Here is a 22,673-nt window from a genome sequence, read left to right on the forward strand (position 1 = left end):
TATTTCTGTAGTCAATCCTAAATGACGCTTGAGGTAGTGTAAAGAGCGACGTCATTTGGCAGTGGAGGACTGGAATGTTGAATCACGCTATACCCTGTGGCAATCGGATGTAAGGGTTCAAGTTTGGCTACTGACTGGAGAACGTTACATGTCATCATGAGTGTTGTGCAGAGGTGGTGGTGTTACGGTATGGGTTTCTCTCTCGTGGTTAGGAAAACACCAAACACTAAACACTAAACACTGAATGCAGATGGTTATGAACACATTTTACAGCATTGTGTACTGCGTACCGTAGAGGAAGAGTTCGGAGACGATGCTTGTTCGCAGGAGCATGTCCAAAGGAACAGGCACTGCGGCGATAACAGTTGCTATAAAATGCATTAACTGTATTCATAATAACGAATATGGACAACTATCAGCTGTAGAATGGAACGACAATGGAAAATTGTGCCGGACCGGGATTCGAACCCGGATTTCCCGCTTATCGCGAGCGGTCGCCTTACCATTTGGCTATCCGTGTACGACTCGAGGCCACACCCAAACTTCCATATATCGTCAACCATGCGTCTACAACCTGTACTCGTGGATCCATTATATATATTCCCGTACAGGTGACACATTTTACTTGAGAGTCGCTGTCTGATGTCGGCGCATGGCTGACGACACATGGAAATTTAGGTCTGGTGGTGAGTCGTGCTTGGATAGCCAAACGGGTGCCGGCACGGTAGCTCAGCGTGATCGCTCAGGGAGGTGGTTGGCCTTTGTCATAAAAATCTGAGTGAAAGGATCAACAACGAACTTGAACGGCTGCCATCATGTGACGTCCGCAATGACCAACCACAACAATCAACAACGAACAAAATGTAAAAAAAACATAAATAAATAAATAAATAAATAAATAAATGGTAAGGCGACTGTTCGCGATAAGCGTGAAATCCGGATTCGAGTCCCGGTGCGGCTCAAATTTTAATTGCCGTATTCCATTCTACAGCTGATGGTTGTCCATATTGACAATTTCGAGTACATTTAATGTACCTTTGGGATGAGTTACAACGTCGACTCCGCTCCAAACCCCTTCGGCCAATATGACTACCTTTTCTAATTTCGGCTCTTGAAGAAGAATGGCTGCTATTCCTCCACAAACTTTCAAACATTTCATTGAAAGTGTCTGCTACAGAGTTTTTGCCGTCGTAAGTTGAAGGGTAGACTCGTCCCATATTATGGCCCACTAATAGGTGTAGGGGTCCTTTTGATCTGAGACTGTATGCACAAGTGCTGTCATGGCAATGTTACAACACTGCTAACGTTTATTTCCAAACATAGCAAGTGAGACGTAAATTACAAACTGATAATGTGTCATTGTTCTATTTTATAATCGTTGCGGATACCAGAGTGCTGGAAAATATCGTTTTGACAATGGTATCTGTCGTGGCTCGCCAATACAAGGGCTGCCAGGCCTCCCGACTTAAACCAGTTTGACGGTTTTTGTGTGGACTTTATGTGGAGGCATTTAAAAGCATTGGTGTATTGTAGCCTTTCTGATATCTACATCTACATAGATGAGGAGGTATTGAATAGAATTGGGGAGAAGAGGAGTTTGTGGCACAACTTGACAAGAAGAAGGGACCGGTTGGTAAGACATGTTCTGAGGCATCAGTGGATCACAAATTTAGCATTGGAGGGCAGCGTGGAGGGTAAAAATCGTAGAGGGAGACCAAGAGATGAATACACTAAGCAGATTCAGAAGGATGTAGGTTGCAGTAGGTACTGGGAGATGAAGAAGCTTGCACAGGATAGAGTAGCATGGAGAGCTGCATCAAACCAGTCTCAGGACTGAAGACCGCAACAACAAACAACATAGATACTCCGCAAGCCACTACTAGTCATTTCCTTTCCTGCTCCACTGGCAAATAGAGGAAAAAACGACTATCTATATGCCTCCGTATGAACCCTAATTTCTCGTATCTCATCTTAGTTGTTCTTACGCGCATTGTATGTTGGTGGCAGTAGAATATTTCGGCTGTCGGTTTCAAATGCCGGTTCTGTAAATTATCTCAACAACGTTTCTCGAAAAGAACGCCGCCTTCGCTCCAGGGATTCCCATTTGAGTCCGCGAAGCAGCTCTGTAACAATTATGTGCTGTTCAAGTCTACCTGGAACAAATCTAGCAGCCCGCATCTGAATTGCTGCAATGGTTTTCCTTCAATCCGACCTTGCAGTGATCCCAAACACTCGAGCAGTACTCAAGATCAGGTCGCACCATTGTCCTATATGCTGTTTCCTTTACAGGTGAACCACTCTTTCCTAAAATTCTCCCAATAAACCGAAGTCGTCCACTCGCCTTCCCTATCACAGATCTCACTTGCTCTTCCCATCTCATATCGCTTTGCAACGATGCGCTCAGATATTTAAACGACGTGACTCTGTCAAGCAAGACACTAGTGATACCGTATCCAAACATTACAGGGTTGCTCTTCCTACTCATCCGCATTAACTTACACTTTTCCACATTTAGACCTAGCTGTCATTCATCACACCAACTGGAAATTTTGTGTAAGTCGTCTTGTATATTCCTACAGTCACTTAACTTCGATACCTTAACGTATACACCGGCATCATCAGCAAACAACCGCTCCTTGCTGTCCTCCCCGTCCGCCAAGTCATTTATGTATGTAGAGAACAAGAGCGGTCCTATCACAGTTCCTTGGGGCCCTCCTGACGATACCCTTGTCTCCGATGAACTCTCCACGTCGAGAACGACATATTGGGTTCTATTACTTAAGAAGTCTTCGAGCCACTTATTCCGTATGCTCGTACCTTTGTTAACAGCCTGCAATGGGGTGTCGTGTCAAATGCTTTCCGGAAATCTAGAAATAGGGAACCTGCCTGTTGCCCTTCGTCCATAGTTCGCAGTATACCATGTGAGAAAAGGGCAAGCTGAGTTTCGCACGAGCGATGCCTTCTAAAACCATGCTGATTCGCGGACATAAGCTTCTCATTCTCGAGAAAGAATATTATTTTCGAACTGAGAATATGTTCAAGGATCTGTAGCAAACAGAAGCTAGGGATATTGGTCCGTAATTTTGCGGGTCTGTTCTTTTACCCTTCTTATATACTGGAGTCACCTGTGCTTTTCTCTAGTCGCTTGGGACTTTGTGCTGGATGAGAGATTCGCTATAAAGGCAATTAGGTAAGGGGCCAGTGCCGTAGGCTACTCCTAGTAAAATTGAACTGGGATTCCATCCGGACCTGGTGATTTATTTGCTTTCAAATCTTTCAGTTGTTTCTCTACACCAAGGATAGTTATTACTACATCGTCTATGAGGGAGTCTGTCCGTTGGTCAAATCACGGTATGTTTGTACGATTCTCCTGTGTGAATGATTTCTTGAACGTGAAATTTAAAACTTTGGCTTTCATTTTGATATCTCTAACTGCTGCACCAGACTTTTCAACGACGTACTGAATGGAAGCCTTAGACCCACTTAGCGATTTTACATGGGACCAGAATTTCCTCGGATTCTCTGCCAGATCTTTCGCTAAGGTGTGACGGTGGTAGTTGTTTTATGCTTTACGCATAGGTCTTTTTACAGACACACGAATCTCTACTGACCTTCACTTGCCGTCATTTGTGCGTTCCCTTTTGAACCGAGAGTGCAACAGCCCCTGCTTCCTCAGCATCCTCCACATTTTGTTAATAAACCATGGTGGGTCTTTTCCATCCCTTATCCATTACTAGTCACACGACTGCCCAGATCACGATTTACAGTCTGCTTAAACTTTGCCCATAATTCCGCTAAATCCAATTTACTGAAACTACGTGATGACAATTCACTGTCTGAGATGCTAACAATTGCTTTCTGCTCTGTCTAGCAGAAACACTCTCCTAGACTTCTTGACTGATACATTAACTTCCGTAACAATAGTTGCTAAAATGACATCATGATCGCTAGTCCCAGTTTCTAAACTGACATTGTCGATAAGGTCCGGCCTGTTTATAGCTACAAGATCTAAGATATTTCTATTGCATGTACGCTGCCAAGCTAGCTGCTCGAGACAATTTTCAGAAAAAGTGTTCAAAAGTATTTCGCATGACTGTCTGTCTGTACCCCTCCGCAACGAATCTATAGGCACCCCAGTATATACTCAGTAGGTTAAATTGACCTCCAACTAGTATTGCATTATCTGGGTATTTACGTGTTACTGACCATAGACGTTCTTTGAATGACTCTAGAGCTGTCACAGCACAATCGGGTGGCCCGTAAAAAATCCAACAATTAACTTCATTGTCACACTCAACTTCGATATCACTAGAGACAATATTTTTGTCAGCTGCAATGAACACTCCCCCTCCTATGGCCTCTAATCTGTCTTTCCGATATACGTTCCACGACTCGCAGCCGGCCGATGCGGCCGGGCGGTTCTAGGTGCTTCAGTCCGGAACCGTGCTGCTGCTACGGTCGCAGGTTCGAATCCTGTCTCGGGCATGGATGTGTGTGATGTCCATAGGTTAGTTAGGTTTAAGTAGTTCTAAGTCTAGGGGACTGATGACCTCAGATGTTAAGTCCCATAGTGCTCAGAGCCATTTCAACCACGACTCGCAAAATATCTCAAAGCTTTCGATTGCGGCTTTCAGCCATCTTCCAGTCCCAAGAATAATTTGAGTGCGAGAACTATCCTGGACGGCAGCAAATTCGGGAACTTCATTAGGAATACTTCGACAGTTTACTGATAAAATTATTTAAGTCGAAGTGTCTTCATTTGGAACGCATTATGAATTCCCTTACTAAATATCGAATGGCGAATGTTCATCGGAGCACCTAAAACTACTGCCTAGCCCAAAAAACCCTCTTGTGCACTCCACAAGTACTTTGCTACAGGAGTAACTGCTTCCTTTGTATAGTGCACCCCTGACCTAGCAAAAGGAGTCCTACAAATCCCCACACGATAACGCAGGTCTAGAAATATAAAGCCAAGACCGTCACAGAGTCACCGAAGCCTTTGATTGAGGCCCTCCACTCGGCTCCAAACCAAAGGACGTCAATCAGCTCTGGGAACGATGCTGCAAATTGCAAGCTCTGCTTGCACCCCACGCGCGATGTCAGCAGTCTTCACCACCTCCGCCAGCCGCCTGTACGAACTGAGGATGGCCTCAGAACCCATATGACAAGCGTCGTTGGTGCCGACGTGAGCTACAACTTGCAGACGGCTGCACCCTGCACACTCGATAGCCACAGGCAGGGCCGCCTCCACATCTCGGATGAGGCCCCACGGCAGACATTCCGAGTGCACATTGGCCTTCTTTACAGCCCTGCCTAAGAGGCTCCATAACGCGCCTAACATTGGGGCTCCCAATAACCAGTAAACCCCTCCCCCCGTGTGCCTGATAGTGCCAATGAACTCCGGGAACGCTCTGTTGATGGTTGCAAGGCATTCAGAACACGCCTGGGATTTTTAAACGTGTGCGGGTATCGATGAGAAGACGTGCTGCAGCCTGCCTTCACATCCTTCACATGGACGGTGACGACTTAGAACACTTGTTGCAATGTGCTTGTCATTGAAGTGCCTATCTACAGTTTGTATCCTCGATGGATTTGTTATAAGTTGTTTATGTACTTAGTCACGTTGTTGTTTCCGGATCTATATGTAAGATTAGTACCGTAGGTGAGCAGCTGGCGTTGCCCTAGTATGTTTAATTCCAATCTTCTGTTAGTCTATCTCCTCCTTCCGCCTCTCTCTTTCATTTTGCTCTTCTCCTCTCTCTGTCCATCTGTTCCTCTTTCCTTCCTCTGTCCATTTGTCCCACTCCCTCTCTCTGTACATCTTGTGCTAGCGTACGCCTTCGCCATGACGCCGGTCGGCACTAGGAAACATTGTATAGCAGGCGCTGAAAAAAATGGCTCTGAGCACTATGGGACTTAACATCTGTGGTCATCAGTCCCCTAGAACTTAGAACTACTTAAACCTAACTAACCTAAGGACATCACACACATCCATGCCCAAGGCAGGATTCGAACCTGCGACCGTAGCAGTCGCGCGGTTCCGGACTGAGCGCCTTAACCGCGAGACCACCGCGGCCGGCTGCAGGCGCTGAACTAAGCGCGCCTATGACAAGAAAAGACCAAGACACGCCCCGAGGCTACGCGCCTCCGCCCACTAGGCAGCGTGCATATAGGACGCCACCGCCGACCGAGATCTCTCAATCTCTCATTGTCAGTACCTCAGTACGTTGCATCGAGACTCATTTCGCACTGCACCCCCGTACGTCGCACTGTTCTCTACTCTTCCACTGTGACAGTCGTCACCTCGTCGCTGTGAGCGAACGTTATTCATTATACGAGGGTGAGTCAAATGAAAACCTTAAATTTGTAATAACAAATCGAAATTTCGCGCCGTTATCCTGTAAGTTGGTAAGCGTGCTACCTACAGCGTGCAGAATGGCCTGTAGGTGGCAGCATAGTGCAGATGCACACATACCGTCGCAGCATCAGTATAAAGATGGACGCCCCACTTGGGACTTGCACCAGGGAACAACAGCGTTCTGTTATTCGGTTTTTGCGTAGAGAAGGTGTGAAACCTATTGAAATTCATCGAAAAATGAAGCTTCAGTACGGTGATGCATGTTTGTCACAGCAGTAAGTCTACGAATGGAGTAGGAAGTTCGCAAATGGTGTGACTTCAGTTGAAGATGCTTCTCGTCCAGGTCAGGCAGAACGAGTTGTGACTCCACAGAACATTGCAGCAATTGAAGTCATAGTGAAGGAAAACCGTCGAGTGACACTGAATGACATTGCAGCATGTTTACAGATTAGTCGTGGGTCAGCACACCACATTGTGCATGATGTGCTCCAGTTTCACAAAGTGTCTGCAAGATGGGTGCCACGGCAGCTGACTCCTGAAATGAGAGAACGACGTGTTGATGCTTGTGAAGAACTTCTTCGGCGCTTTGAACGAGAAGGTGATGGCTTCCTTGCAAGAATCGTTACTGGGGACGAAGCCTGGGTTCACTTCCACCAATCGGAAACGAAGAGAGCGAGCAAGGAATGGCGCCATTCCTCATGACCAAAACCAAAGAAGTTTCAAACAGAACCATCAGCAGGGAAGGTTATGCTAACTCTCTTTTGGGACGAAAAAGGCGTCATTTGGGAGCATTATATGCCTAGAGGGATCACTATCACCAGTGCATCATACAGAGATCTCCTAAAAAATCATCTGCGGCCTGCAATCAAATCAAAGCGACGTGGATTGCTGTCAGCAGGTGTCCTTTTGCAACATGACAATGCAAGGCCCCACACTGCCCGTACAACAGTTGCAGCAATCACAGACCTGCATTTTGAGTGTCTTCCTCATCCACCATACTCAACAGACCTTGCCGCAGGAAATTTCCATATGTTTGGTTCACTCAAAGACGCAATGGGAGGAAAGAATTTCCGTTCCGATGAAGAGGTACGCCACGCGGTGCATAAGTGGTTGCGCGGACTGCCAAAAGAATTTTTTTCTAAAGGAATGTTATGCACTTTGTAAGCGCTGGAGGACTTGCATTGACCGTGGGGGAGATTACGTTGAAAACTGATACAGCTTTCTACAACTTCTGCACAATTAATAATATTTAAAAAGATATTTAAGGTTTTCATTTGACTCCCCCTCGTATATAGTCGTGACATGGACACGGTCAACATTAAAGAATTATCACATGTTACTCGATTGATGTTAACCAGAGAACTTCAGACTGGACAAAACTGAAGTTAAATACTCAATTGGTGCCTGTAATAAAGTGTATTTTAACCACGTGTGCATTTTGTGTTGTAGTGAGAGGAAACCGGCCACCCACGTATCATACCACCCTCTCCTCTTTTAGCCAGGAACCACAAAACATTACAAGAGGACGCAGCTACAACACATCTCCCCCTCCTCCTTCTTCTCTTTCTACATTATCACCCCCCACCCAAATAGGAACTTGTACGTTCTTACCCCCAAAGTATTTCTTCCCATGTAGTAAGTAATATGTGTACTAAGTTCGGTTGAAATCGATCCACGGGTTTAGGAGGAGATGTGCAACATACATACATCCATACATTTTTATAATATGTATCGATTTGTTTCTTTCATTGTCCTCTGCTCTTCGTTTGTACCTCTAATAGCTAAACATCCTGTGTAAGGCTGAGTCGTGTAACACGTAAACCCATTTTGTTTCCTAGAATGCAGAGCGCATTTTTCAGATTACGAGGGTTGCCCCCAAAGTATTGCACCGCATTTTTTTCTTCAACAATTCTTTATTGAACATAATGACAATTACACTCACGAAAGGGTGTTTTATCTACACATAATCTCTATCCAGTTCTTCGGCCTTCCTCCAGCGCGAAACAATGGCGTGTATCCCTTGTCGATACCAGTCTTTGTCCTGGTGGTGGAGCCAGTGCTTCACTGTGTGAATCACCTCCTCATCGTCCACAAAATGCTTCTACGAATCGTGTCTTTAAGAGGAAATACGAGGAGGCTAGGTCAGGGCTGCAGAGTGGATGGGGCAACAGTGCCCAGCTCTGTTTTGCGATGTGTTCAGCAGTCCTTAGACTTGTGTGGGGCCGAGTGTTATCGTGTTGCAGCTAAACATCTCCTGAGCTGCTGTGGTGCCGAAGTCGCCGGAGGCGCGTCTTGAGTTACATCGATGAGCATCACACTTTCACAGTCCCAGAACACGGCGATTATGACCTTACCATCGGAACAGTTGCTTTGAATTTTTTCTTCTGTGGGGAGTGGGAATGGCACCGTTCCAACGACTGTCGTTTTGTTTCGGGCCCAAAATGGTGAACCCATCACCTGTCACAATCACGATCAAGAAGGCCTGCCCCAAAACGTCGCAACAAATCAAGGCAAATGTTTAACCTGTGCGATTTGTGCTCCAACGTTAGAAACCGCGGCATCCATCTTGTAAACGCTTTTGAATATGCAAGCGTGCGGATGATTGCATCCACACTTCCTTTGCTGATTGACAGATGCAGCGCTAACCGCCGAGTCGTAATGCTTCTGTCCTCGCGAATGACATCAGCTCACTACAGCATGTCAGGTGCGACAGCCGTGCAAATCGTGAAGCTCTGCCGAACCGCCTTGTGATGACCTCACCCTTCGTGCCCAGCGACAGTTGTACTTCTGTCGACAGCAGATGCTCCATACACTTTGCACAAGCTTTTGTGAATATTCCCCACAGTTTCCTTCTCTGCAGTGAGAAGTTCATTGACGGCACGTTGCTTGTAACGTACATCACCTACAGACGCCATTTTGAAACAGTCCTGCAACGATGCTATCTGTTGGAAGAGATGGAAACTTGGCGTGCTCGCTCAGGAGACTTGAGATAATACATACGTATCGTTTGGGATTCGTAGCATTGTTTTCGGCTGAGAAAAAAAATGCGGTGCACTACTTTCTGGCAACCCTCGCACTTGAAACGCTTCGTTCTTCCAGGTAGATTTTCGCTGAAAGAGGAACAAGCTCTTTTACATACTCTTTGTAGAAATGTGTACGTACCTCATTAGGTCGGTCGGCTTTTCCTCCGGCTGCCATAATCAAAATTCTGATGAAACTCTCGGGAACACTGCAAGGTTCCTCCCTTTTTCCTACAATTTTCTTGGCGAATGCGGGAATGATTTTCTTTTCTCCGGCAATGGCCTCCCTTGCCTGCCGCTGGTACCTGTATTAACCTCGCGATTGGTGGGGAATCATCGCTGACTGAAAGAAAGCCGCTGATCTGGCGGGCACGTGACTGATTTGGTGGTCGTTAGGCGTAGGACTCGTCGGCCACGAAGCGGGCACCCGTCGTCGAGCTTCCTTCCCTCTCCCCCACCCCTGTACCGGCAGTGTTGTCCCTGCCATCAACTGCGCTCCAGCGACCACGAAACCGCTGCCCGCAGTCGCTGGCGCGTAGATTTATGAGATATTTATCGGGCCTCCTGGCTATCGTGCGAGCAGCGGGTGCGCGAAAAAAAAATAAAAAAAAAAATACCGAGGGAAAAAAAGCTCGAAGGGGGTGCACGGGGGAAGGGGGAGAAAGGTAAGTGTTTGGCGCGTGACCCAGTTCCAGTTCCAGCTCCAGGCTGGAGCAGCCCGGAAGCGGAAGTGCCCGGCGCTTGTGGCGCCGCCAGCTGCACCTCCCGTCAGCCGGCTCCTGCTTTCCTCGCCCGCATTCGCAGGCGGCGCCGCCCGGCACGCTACGTCTCTGCTTGCACCTTATTCACCTCTGTGGCTGGCTGAAGGAAGCGCGATTTACGCACGCAAGAAATGTCATCTTCAACTACTACGGCGACCAACATTTGATCACGGGTTAAGGGACACGGTCAACATCTGACCATTATTTTAAGGGAAGTTTAAGGGAGATTTAATCCCAATGAATTTCAGCTGTATATCTACGGTGTATCTACGTCGCTATATTTTCATAATATTAAAAAAGAAAATACATGCTAATGTTCTGCAAAATTATATGTAATTGCTCACGAACCGGCTTTCTCATTCTCAGGTCATCTTCACGTGACAACTGACTGTCGCAAACATAGCTAAACGTGATGTGCGACTTATGCAGATTTTTTTTTGCAGAAAAGGCACAAGAATGTAGAGTGTTTACATAGGAAAACATTACAATAATTACATTAACTAAGAAAGGGGTTAAACAAAGTTTTTATGTGGAAATACACACAAGTTCTTTTGCAGCGCGGGCAACCACAGACAAACTTCGACTTTTTTCAAAGAAAATTCCGCACTGGTTGCATGAATAATTTTTATTACAACTGCGACCAGTGTCGTACCACTTATCGATGCATCCTCAGGAATCTGTACAAAAAATAATATAATAAGAGCTCATATAAACTATTCGAACCCCAATTCTGAGGCGTAAATTAATCTTTTAAATAGCCAGTTTTTTTTTAATGAAACAAGAAAGTCCTCACATACGCTAGTTATAACATAGTAACGTTGAACATTGCCCAGTAGCCACTCCCCACCATTCACGTCCAATATACCGTCATCTGGTGAAGGCGGTATCTAAAATTTAAAAATATTAAAAAAATTTTTTAAATGATGGGAGCGGCAATGACCTAGAAAATAAAATAAAATACGATGCTGATAAAACTCCCCTAAACACGAACGACGAAGAGCGGAACATTAGCATGAACAACATTCTAGGTCATTGCCACTCCCATCATTTAAAAAAATTTTAAAAAAGATTTTCAATTTTAACTACCGCTTTCACCAGATGATGGTATATTGGACGTGAATGGTGGGGAGTGACTACAGGGCAATGTTCAACGTTACTATGTTATAACTAGCGTATGTGAGTACTTTCTTGTTTCATTAAAAAAACTGGCTATTTAAATGTTTAATTTACACCTCAGAATTGGAGTTCGAATAGTTTATATGAGCTCTTATTATATTATTTTTTGTACAGATTGCCTGAGGATGCACCGATAAGTGATGCGAAACCGGTCGCAGATTTAATAAAAATCATTCATACACATAACAAATGTTTAGAAATGCAGTGAATTTACCGCTTGAATCAAGTATTTGCAACGAAAACTTAATTTAACAAGGGGCAAAATGGAAATTGAATCTGATCATTGCCACAACTCTGACTAACTTACCAACGTATACTTTTCACGCTGCTTGCAAGTGATGGCTACAGCTCTGCCCTGATGGATAATATTCTACGAAAAAAGAAAACGAATAAAATTACACCATTTCTGTACGCTGGCCAGAAGCAATCACTCGACACTTTCAAAGCCTGGTGCAAAATTCCATATCTTAGGAATGTTTCAGACAATCTTACGAAAACTTTAAAGCCTCGCCACCACAGACTTCCATTTTATAATGCCAGTAACATATCAAAATTTTTTACTATCATGAAGATGAAATGCAACCCTTGGCACAGAGTGGTGTAAATAAAATCACCTGCAAGCAGTGTGAAAAAGTATGTTTATTGGTCTGCCGGCAGAGCTGTGACAGTTAGGCTACGTGACCAAGAGAGAAGCTGGTGCTTAAAGAATAAGGATTCGACCTTTGCTGATCACCTTTTAGCAGAAAACCATCCACATGATGTGAAATGTGAAGTTTTACATTGTGTCAAAAAGAACCATAAAGATGACCCTACTGGAAATAACGGGTCAACAAACACATAACACAGAATGTCAGCCTAGTATTAAATGATCAGACTTAATTTTCAATGTATCCCCTGTTAAGTTAAGCTTTCATTACAAACACTAGATTCAAACGGTAAATTCATTGTATTTCTCATCATCTATTATATGTATCTCCAACTAAAACTTTGTTTACCACCTTTTCTAGTTAATTATTGTAATAATTTTCTATGTAAACACCGCCATTCTTGTGTGTTCTGTACAAATGCACTGGTGTCCAAAATTTAATCAACAAACCGTTATTTCTCCGCGTTGTGTCTAATTCACGGCATATTCATACAAAATGTCAACACATGTCCGTACATTCGTGTTCTGCACAGAAGATGGCATTCCGGTCAAAGGACAACCACGTCAACAATGACGTCGGGGCACCTATCAAATGGGGTAGCGTTTCCTGGGTAGTCCCACATCCACAATCGCTTTGTATACAGTCACAGACGGTGCAGCGTGGCACAAAGAATGATGCTGATGGTGGTGTTTGGTTTGCTGGGCGCTCAACTGCGCGGTTATCAGCGCCCGTACAAATTCCTAACCTTTGCTCAGTCCAATTTCGCCACTTTGATGAACGGTGATGGAATGGTGAGGACAGCACAAACACCCAGTCATCTCGAGGCAGGTTAAAATCCCTGACCCCGCCGGGAATCGAATCCGGGATCCCGAACTCGGGAAGCGAAAACGCGACCGCGAGACCACGAGCTGTGGACGTGGCACAAAGAAGACGCCTGCCAGACTCTCTGCAGTGGAGGGCTGTAAGAAGATTGGAAACAGGACAGTCTCAAACTGATGTGACCCGAAGGCTTAATGTCAATCGTTCTTTTTTTTCTGGGACGTGGCGACAATTTATGGAGACCGAAACAGTATCCCGAAGACCAGGGCAGGGCCGACCACGTGTGATACCAAAAAGACAGGACCGTTATTTGGCCGTAAGGACACGGCGGTACCGCGCGGCAACTGGCATCTGACTTCGCAGCATCCATTGGACTTGTCGTATCGAGACAAACGATATACAGAATGCTTCAGCAGAGTAGTCATTATTGTCGGAGACCTATTGTATGTGTATCTCTGTTACGTCTTCACAGAAGGGAACATCCAGAGTGGAGTCGTCAACATGTCACCTGGACGGTCAATGTTCGTTTGGCAGGTGAGTCCCGATTTCGTCTGGACAGTGATTCTCGAAGCAAACGAATCTGGAGGGAACGTGGAACACGATTTTGGAATCCAAACATTGTGGAAATAATATAGGTTGACTTTCACATAGAGGATAACATCAGCCCGACACTTTTTACAATGCTATTTATTTAAATAGTGCTCTTGCCGGTTTCGAACCGACAGGTTCATCTTCAGACGGCTAGTTCACGTTTTACATTAGTTTTCACCTTTTGTTTTCCGAACTGATGAAATTTACTTGGGGTGGTGGTGCCCTACAACTAAAACAAGATGTGGGACAATGTCTTTTTAACTGTAATTGTGACTCACGACGATTTTAGGTAATGGAAACAAATTATTAAAGGGAAGATATTTCGATTATTTACGATGAAAAATCCACGCCATTATGTTCCAGTGCAGATTACTTATGATCTTGTAGCAGCGAAAAATGTATGATGCATTCTTTTTATGTATATGTGTGCACATAATGTAATGCACCACTCATACACTGGTCATCACATGGGGGTATGTATACAAAGATGGCGATATTACAACATAAGAATGCTAAGGGCTTTCACTCTCAGAGATATTTCGTTATACACATGTATGGGACAATAGAAATTTACAAATAACTATTGTTACATTACTTACTATTTGCATTGAAAGAGAACTGATTAAAATTAAAATAAACAAATAAAGATGTCAGTGGTATACATTGGAATCAAAGTAAATGATAAGGGCCAGATGTACATAAGTAAATATTACAACTATGGATTTATTATGTAAATATTATGGCAAACATTGAAAGCACAGTAAATGGTTTGGGATGGATTTGAATACATAAATGTTACAGCAGTGGAATTTCATTGATTTTTTTTCTTTAAGTTGGAAAGCAAGTGCATGAAATTTTGAAGAAAAGCTGCGTTGTCTAAATCGGTCTGTTCATTGGGGAGACTTTACGGTGATATGCTTTTATGTACATATATTTAAGTCCCGTCAAGCGAATTTATAAAGCTGCCTTTCTCAGAGTGGAACAATACTTGTAAATTGTCTTCAATGCTCTTTATTCCATCCTTGTGTTCCACTGAGCCTCAAACGGCAAACTGTTGCTGTGTCCATTGCAGCAGAAAATAGGTTTTCAGAACGAACAGAGGAAACCACTTTTCCTAGATATTTACGAACCACACTACGCAGAACAGAATACACTGCCTCATTTTCTTTCCTGAATTTCAGGGGATATGATTTTATGATAATTACAGGATGGTGCAAATAGAGTCGAACATCAGAGACTAAAGCCTGTTTAGTTGTTGTTACTGTGGTAGAGCTCTGTTCTTGCCATATAGAAACTAATGTCTCTTGAGTACTCCAAAAATCATCTTATGCAGTAGGCGGTAACTGCACTTGTGATATTCGACTTCGGCTACTTTCTTGACTGCGTTTTCTGAACAATGGCATGTAACGTCCATACGGCTGGAGTTACTACCAAGGGATCTTGAAAATGGAGTCTAGAGGCGAGAAAATTCAAGGAACTAATACAGAGGCTTATCGACAATCATTCTTTCCACGTGCCATTCGCGGTTAGATTGGGTTGTTTTGGGGGAGGAGACCAGACAGCGAGGTCATCGGTCTCATCGGATTAGGGAAGGATGGGGAAGGAAGTCGGCCGTCCCCTTTCAAAGGAACCATCCCAGCATTTACCCGGAGCGACTGAGGGAAATCACGGAAAACCTAAATCAGGATGTCCTCCCGAATGCGACTCCAGTGTGTCGCGGTTAGAACAGGGAAGGAAGGATCAGTTAGTGGCACCAAAGTACCCTCCGCCTCACACCATGAGGTGGCTTTCGGTGTATGATGTATATGTCGGTGTAATATTAAATATGTAATATTAAATATGTAAACATTACAGAATATTACATATGTAAACATTATTTCAGAACAGTTTTTTTAGGTATAGATTTCAAACTCAAATGTGTAGTATCGACAGCTACGATGCCACAACGTAGGTGCGCTCTGCTAGGTTGGCACTAAGACAGCGACACCGACGACAGCGCCCTCTAGCCGGCGCTGTGCAGCTCTACGAGCGCCGTTCCAGATTCAGCCCATTTTATTCCGAGCCGACGACCAAGCAACTTAGTTTCTACTTCGTAGGGGGCTAGCCATTACAGACTTTGTTACTTCAGTTACTTCAATGATAGTTTGTCCAACTATTAGTAGCTGTTAGCGTTATTGCCTGTTCGGCTTCGCACCTACGTGCTCATCTCAGCCAGAGTTAAGTAATATTATTTGTACATGATTTCTACCTCGCCCTTTATGGTCGTCGTATCCAGCTCACCCCCACCCTGAAATACCTTGGCCTCACCCTCGACCGACACCTCACCTGGACCCCTCATCTCCAGACCATCCAGCAGAAAGCCCATTCCCGCCTCCGCCTTCTGAAACTCCTGTCTGGCCGGACATGGGGATTGCATCCTTCTACCATCCTCCACACCTACAAATCCCTCATCCGTCCTATCCTCTGTTATGCCAGCATTGCCTGGATCTCCGCTCCCACCCGCTTTTACAAGGCCCTCCAAATCCTTGAACGCCATGCGCTCCGCCTTGCCTTCCGTATCCACCTTCCTTCCCCCGCACGGCTCCTGTATGAACTGATCCCCTTCCCCCGCCTCCTCCTGTTCCTCCAACATCTCCGCATCCTTTACATTGTTCGCAGGCTTGATCCCCCCCACCCTCTGGTTTCCTCCTTCCTCTCCAGCCCCCGCCCGTTGCCGCGCCTCTATCGCTGTATCCCTCCCTCTCTCCACCTCCACACCCTCCATCTCCTTCATCAGGGCAATTTCCAACGCCTCCCCCTCCCAGATGACGAACTTCGCCGTGACATCTACCCTTCCTTCCAACTGTAACCTGGCCTTGATCCCCCCCCCCCTCCCCAGGGCCCCCTTTTTCCTCTTCCCTCCTTCTCCCAGAGCGGATTTTCTTCCATCCCCCCCCTCCCCTGAGACCCTGCACCCCATACTTGCCTCTTTCCTTCCCACATCCCTCCCTACCTGGCCCTCTTCAGCGCGCCCCCTGCTCGTCTCCCCCATCTCTTCCCCTCCCTCCCTTCTTCAGGTTTCCCTCATCTCCTAGCGCCTGGCAGATCCTCTGTATTGAACATCATCAGTGTGCCACATCAGTGTTGTGTTTAGTGCTGTTTCTCCTGTGCGTCAAGAGGGGTATACTGCCTTGAGGTTCGCCGTCAGTGTTACGTTATGTGCCACGCCATCCGTCGATACCTTTATGCTCCAGTCATACTGTGCCTTGTGTTCTTTTAATCGTCACAGTGTGTGGCTTTTTGTGTGTGCTACTTTTAAACAGTTTTTTATCTCCATTTTACAGTCACCCCGTTTTTTGTCTATTGTCTTCCATGATGTTCCCCCTTTTTTTATATCTATGTTCACCTTATTCTCTCCTTTGCTGTTTTTAAATGTCTTCTATTATTTTGTTCTATGTCTTTCGGCTGAAGAGCAGCGCATATGCTGCTGCCAGCCCGCCCCGATGGGGAACTGAAATACAATAAAGAAAAAAAAAACCAGTAGAAGAGTCCTTTAGGCACCCTCCCTCCCTTCTCTTCCCTTCCCTTCTCTTCCCTTCCCTTCTCTTTCATTTTCCCCCATCCCCTCCCTCCTCCCCTCTTCCCCTGGGCTTCCCCTCCCCCTTCCTCCCTCCCCCTATCTCCCCTGCCCATGGCATCTCTGCTCTCCCCTCCCCTCTCCCTCTCCCCTTCCTCCTCCTCCTCCTCCTCTCTTGGCAGGTCCCCGGACTCGCACACGCTCAGTGAACATTCGCGCGCCGGAGATCATCGCCATCAGTGTCTCGTGTGTGTGCCTTCTTTGGGTTTAGTGTTAGTTCGCCGTCACGCCACCACCGTTCACGTGTGCCGTCGCCATCATCCATGTTATGTGCGCCGTGTCAACTAGTGTTAGTGATGTTTCTCGTCCAGCGTGAACGGCTCCATGTTTTTTTGTTTTTTAGTGTCTACATTTTTTGCCCGCCGTTTTGACTGTATTCTCTGTGCCACCTCTATGTAATACTTATTGTCAAACTCAAGGCTGAAGAGCGGCGCACTATGCTGCTGACAGCCCGCCTTTGTATAAGGCGTTTAAAATCACAATAAAGAAAAAAAAAAAAAAACAGTAAAAGAGTTTTAACTTATACGCAGTACTTCACCTTTTCCTGCTCCTATTCGCTTCCTACATTCGGCCTACCCTTCAGTTTACAGGAGCAGACCCACGCGCCGCCTCCCAGGCGGGATACAAAAAAATGGTTTACGCAAACACGGAATTATTACCCTATTGTATCTTTATTCAAAACGTGTGCTTTTGTCTGAAGGAAAAGCTTATTGTAAGACTTGTGTTACAGTAAAGTTAGTCATAATATGTAATATTAGTGCAAAATATATGTAGCATACATTATGACAATCGTTATATTTTGTTCGTGGTAGGAAAATTTATATCCATTATTGCGTACTTTCGTATTTGATTTTATATTCATAATGCTTCATGCAGATATAGCATAGTCTTGTGTTCTGAGTAAGTCCTTCTATCTGACAGAAAAACTTAAAGCATACATAAAAACGCGATTAACACTTTGCGATTCCTTCTTTAGCACCATATTTGTTCCAAGATTATCGATGTTTTGATAGAGTTTTAGATAATGGTATCGATACCTCTTACTAGAACGTTCCTAACTATACGTTATCATCTCTCTTCTCCATGTCCTTCGTATTCTGGAGATAAGAAGTTCCACTTGTCTATGGGCCAACTGATACCGGCATTTCTTCCAGAAATATTTAATGACTGTTGTCGTTTGATCATTTCGTAGTGTGAAATAGACACATTGCTCAAAATTTTTCGTTTAAATTATGCATCGGCACTGTGGGAGCGATAATCCATCAAAACCTGAAATGAAGCCGTAAGCTGCGTCTCTAGAACAGAAGACGAGCTGAAAAATTTAATTGGTAAATCCACGATAGTTGCTCATACTAGGCAGTAAACATTAGACAGATCGCACACGCATCGCAACGGCTATAGAGCCGTCATATGCCATGCAGCGCTCAGTGGTTGTAATGTGACGCTGCGTGCCACCTTATGAAAGGTGTCGGCCACCACCTGCACACCTATTCCAGAGCGATTGCCTTACCGATATTACGCTTCACCTATCGGACTACACAAGGCTTTGTCAGACACACAAACCACAGGACAAAATCCCGCGGAGGGAGCTCTGTGGAGCTTCGAGAAAATAGATTTTATCTGCACCTTGCCGCGTGCGGACGTCTTACAAGTTGCTTCCTCTCGGTGGGAGTAAGCTTCCCTCAGCTCACCAACGTCCCACTGACTGACGAATGCGTCAGTCTTCCCTATAAACCTCCGCGGCGCTTAGTTGTCCGAGAGACACAGAACGAATAACGCACGAGCGAGATACTGCGCATTCGATACACAGTTTTTGGATGAAAACTTTTCGGTTACTCAACGGATATACGCACGTTTTGACAACTGAGCTAGCTACATAATTAAAGCCAAGGCTAATTTGTGACGTGACGTCGAACAACACATGTTTATCATATATGTCTCTATTTGTGGAAGCTAATGGACATTAGTGTGGTGGCGCTCGATCCATAGACAGGGATAAGATTTGTTATCGCTCGAGATAATCGAGACAGTGCCGCGGTCTCGTAACATCAGCATGATACACACAGGTGGCGATGCTTCTTGCAGCAGCACGATTTGGGACTTGACAAATACAGTTCCTCGTGATACGCTAGGAACGCAAGAATTGTTTCAGCCGCTATATAATTCTTTTTTCGTAGTTTAGTACGCAAACATTGTACGTAACATCACCCTGACCCTATCAGAAATACTGCATATTTCAAAAAGTTCCTTTCTGTTCTTTAATGTTATTCCACTCTCGTTGCTATCTGACATCGTCAAATTGGAAGACAGGAGATCTTTTATGTTTAATTGTGTAAACAAAATCCTGAGTCAAGATAGCTAAACTTTCTTTATTGATTACCAGTGTGAGCTCACTGACGAGTCATCTTAATAGCAATAAAAATTATTATTTTTAATTCAGTATTTATCACCCAACAGGCATTACACATTGTCTCAATCTGTTGAGCTGAATCGCTCCTGTTGTCGTGTACACACTAAACTAGGTCTTCATGGTTACATAATGTACAACGTTAGCCATATACACTGAAGAGGCAAAGAAACTGGTACACTTGCCTAATATCGTATAGGCCTCCGCTACCACGCAGAAGTGCCGCAACACGACGTGGCATGGACTCGACTAATGTCTGAACTAGTGCTGGAGGGATTTGACACAATGAATCCTGCAGACCTGTCCATAAATCCGTTAGAGAAAGAGGGGATGGAGATCTCTTTTGAACAGCACGTTGCAAGGCATCCCAGATATGCTCAATAATGTTAATGTCTGGGGAGTTTGGTGGCCAGCGAAAGTATTTAAACTCAGAGTGTTCCTGGGGCCGTCCGCGGTGGACGAGCAGTTCTAGGCGCTTCAGTCCGGAACCGCGCGACTGCTACGGTCGGAGGTTCGAATCCTGCCTCGGGCATGGATGTGTGTGATGTCCTTAGGTTAAATAGGTTTAAGTAGTTCTAAGTTCTAGGGGACTGATGACCACAGATGTTAAGTCCCATAGTGCTCAGAGCCATTTGAACCAGTGTTCCTGGAGCTACTCTGTACGATTTCTGCACGTGTGGGGTGTCGCATTGTCCTGCTGGAATTGCCCAAGTCCATCGGAATGCACAACGGACATGAATGGACGCAGGTGATCAGACAGAACGCATATGCACGTGTCACCTTTCACAGTCGTATGTAGACGTATCCGGGGCTCCATATCACTCCAACTGCACACGTCCCACACCATTACAGAGCCTCCACCACCTATAACATTCCCCTGCTGACATGCGGGGTCCATCGATTCATGACGTTGCCTCCATACCCGTACGCGTCCTTCCGCTCGATACAATTTGAAACGAGAGTCGTCCGACCAGGCATCATGTTTCCAGTCATCAACAGTCCAATGTCGATGTTGACGAACCGAGGCGATGCGTAAAGCGTAAATCTTTGTGTCGTGTAGTCAGAAAGTGTACACGAGTGGGCCTTCGGCACCGAAAGCCCATATCGATGATGTTTCGTTGAATGGTTCCGTCGCTGACACTTGTTGATGGCACAGCTTTGAAATCTGCAGCAATTTGCGGAAGGGTTGCACTTCTGTCACGTTGAACGAGTCTCTTCAGTCGTCGTTGGTCCCGTTCTTGCAGGATCTTTCACCGCCTTCAGCTATGCTGGAGATTTGATGTTTTACCGGATTCCTGACATCCACTGTACACTCTTGAAATGGTCGTACGGCTAAATCCCCACTTTATCGCTATCTCGGAGGTGCTGTGTCCCATCGCTCGTGCACCGACCAAAACACCACGTTCAAACTCACTTAAATCTTGATGACCTGCCATTTTAGCAGCAATAACCGATGTTACAACTGCGCCAGACACTTGTCTTATATAGGCATTGCCGACCGCAGCGCCGTGTTCTGCCTGTTTACATCTCTCTGTATTTGAATACGCATGCCTCTAGTGCTCATACTGCCACACTTGTGTTTAAATGTAAGGTAACTGACAGTGGTAACTATCATATAGTCCATGTGTGGATGTAAGTATGGCGTATGGTTCACAACGTATAACACTCCTGTCCGCTACTGCTATACCATAACCTTAAAGTTGGAAGCAGGTCGTGAAATAAAACTATTTTGTTAAAGCAATTATGGTATAGAGCAACAGAGCAGTGTTACCCTCTGAGAGGAGTTTTGTTATGTTGACCGTGTTGTACCTAACGGAGGTGGGCTATCGGAAATGAAAGTCAGAATTACGTAAATATTTGAACAGTAACAAACAAAATTTTGCCTATCTGCACTGTTTAACTGATAAAGAAAACGGTCGCCAGCCTAACTAGGCAAGAGAATGATTAACATTCTCGTTCAAGAAAATAGTTATTAGTAACTTTAATGGATAAACACAACCTATACTTGGTCACACGCGAGTGCAATGAACTCTGACACATACATATGTTTACGTTAAGATTGAAGCTAACAACTGGAGCAGCACAAACTATTTGCAAAAATATAACAGATACCGAAACACACTATTACTTTCAGGGCTTGTTCAAATTGAACGGTCTTTATAACATTACTATCAACATTCACTGCAGGATCATAAATTGGACATAGGTTAAGTCTCTCTCAGTTAAATACTTTACTATTTAAAATGAAAGTTAATTGGAATCCACTAACAGGTTGCTTCTCACTATCATTTGAATAAAGAAATTATGATTTTCATAATTAGTGATCTTTCCGTTACTTGTTACCGAGCATTAACACAATAGACAAACTGTGGATCCTGTTATACTATTAATACGCACTTCTAATACACAAGAGAGACAAACACCTAGCAAACATGAGTATATAACGTTTCACAACTGCAGTTTTCCACTTTTACTACAGTGAGACACGAAATTAACATATATGTAAGATACTGACTCACCTTCTGCGATTTACAACAGGCAGTAATGAGATCATTTACTAAGCAAAACTTTATAAGCCTCAGTCTTAAGAACTTTTAATTTGAAGTTGGCAACAACACATTAATAAGCAGTTTTACTAGAAAAATTATTTTCAGCAAGCATCATTAACTTTAACTCCTCTCTTGCCACATTAACTTTAACTTTCTTTTTACTATGTTCAAGAGGCATCAATTAGCAAAACACTGGGCTTTAATGTTCTTTCAGTAAGGCCACTCGGAAATCACTTTAGTTCAAACGGAGAGGAACCTGAGAGGTGTTATGATAAGGAGAAAAATCCAGGTAGGTACATAAATTCAGATATAAATTACCTTATATTTGAGCACACTAACACATCCATTAAGCTGATCCTTCACTGTACATCATTGTAGCATTCCGATGCAATGATTGCGCCATGTGGTGGCAACTGCATGTTGGTAGGTGGAATTGCAGGTAGAATTGCTGGACTCTGTCATTTCTTGGTGGCGATGATAGATACAAATTCCAGAATAGTTCCAGCTATTTATCCATCCATCCGAGGCATTGGAAAGTAGCAGAAAAAGCCTCTCTCGGAACCGGCACAATATGCATCTTTTACATGGCAATGCACAGTTTGGTAGCTCGTCCCCGACTCGTAGCTCGTCCCCGACTGACTCTCAGTTCCACCTTTTCTACTTAGGCCAACCACAATTTGCGTGCGCTACACAGTTCCGATCCCGAAGGGAACCACACTACCTTTTACA

The sequence above is a fragment of the Schistocerca nitens genome, chromosome 8, assembly GCF_023898315.1.
Source record: "Schistocerca nitens isolate TAMUIC-IGC-003100 chromosome 8, iqSchNite1.1, whole genome shotgun sequence".
In the NCBI taxonomy this organism is placed as follows: Eukaryota; Metazoa; Arthropoda; class Insecta; order Orthoptera; family Acrididae; genus Schistocerca; species Schistocerca nitens.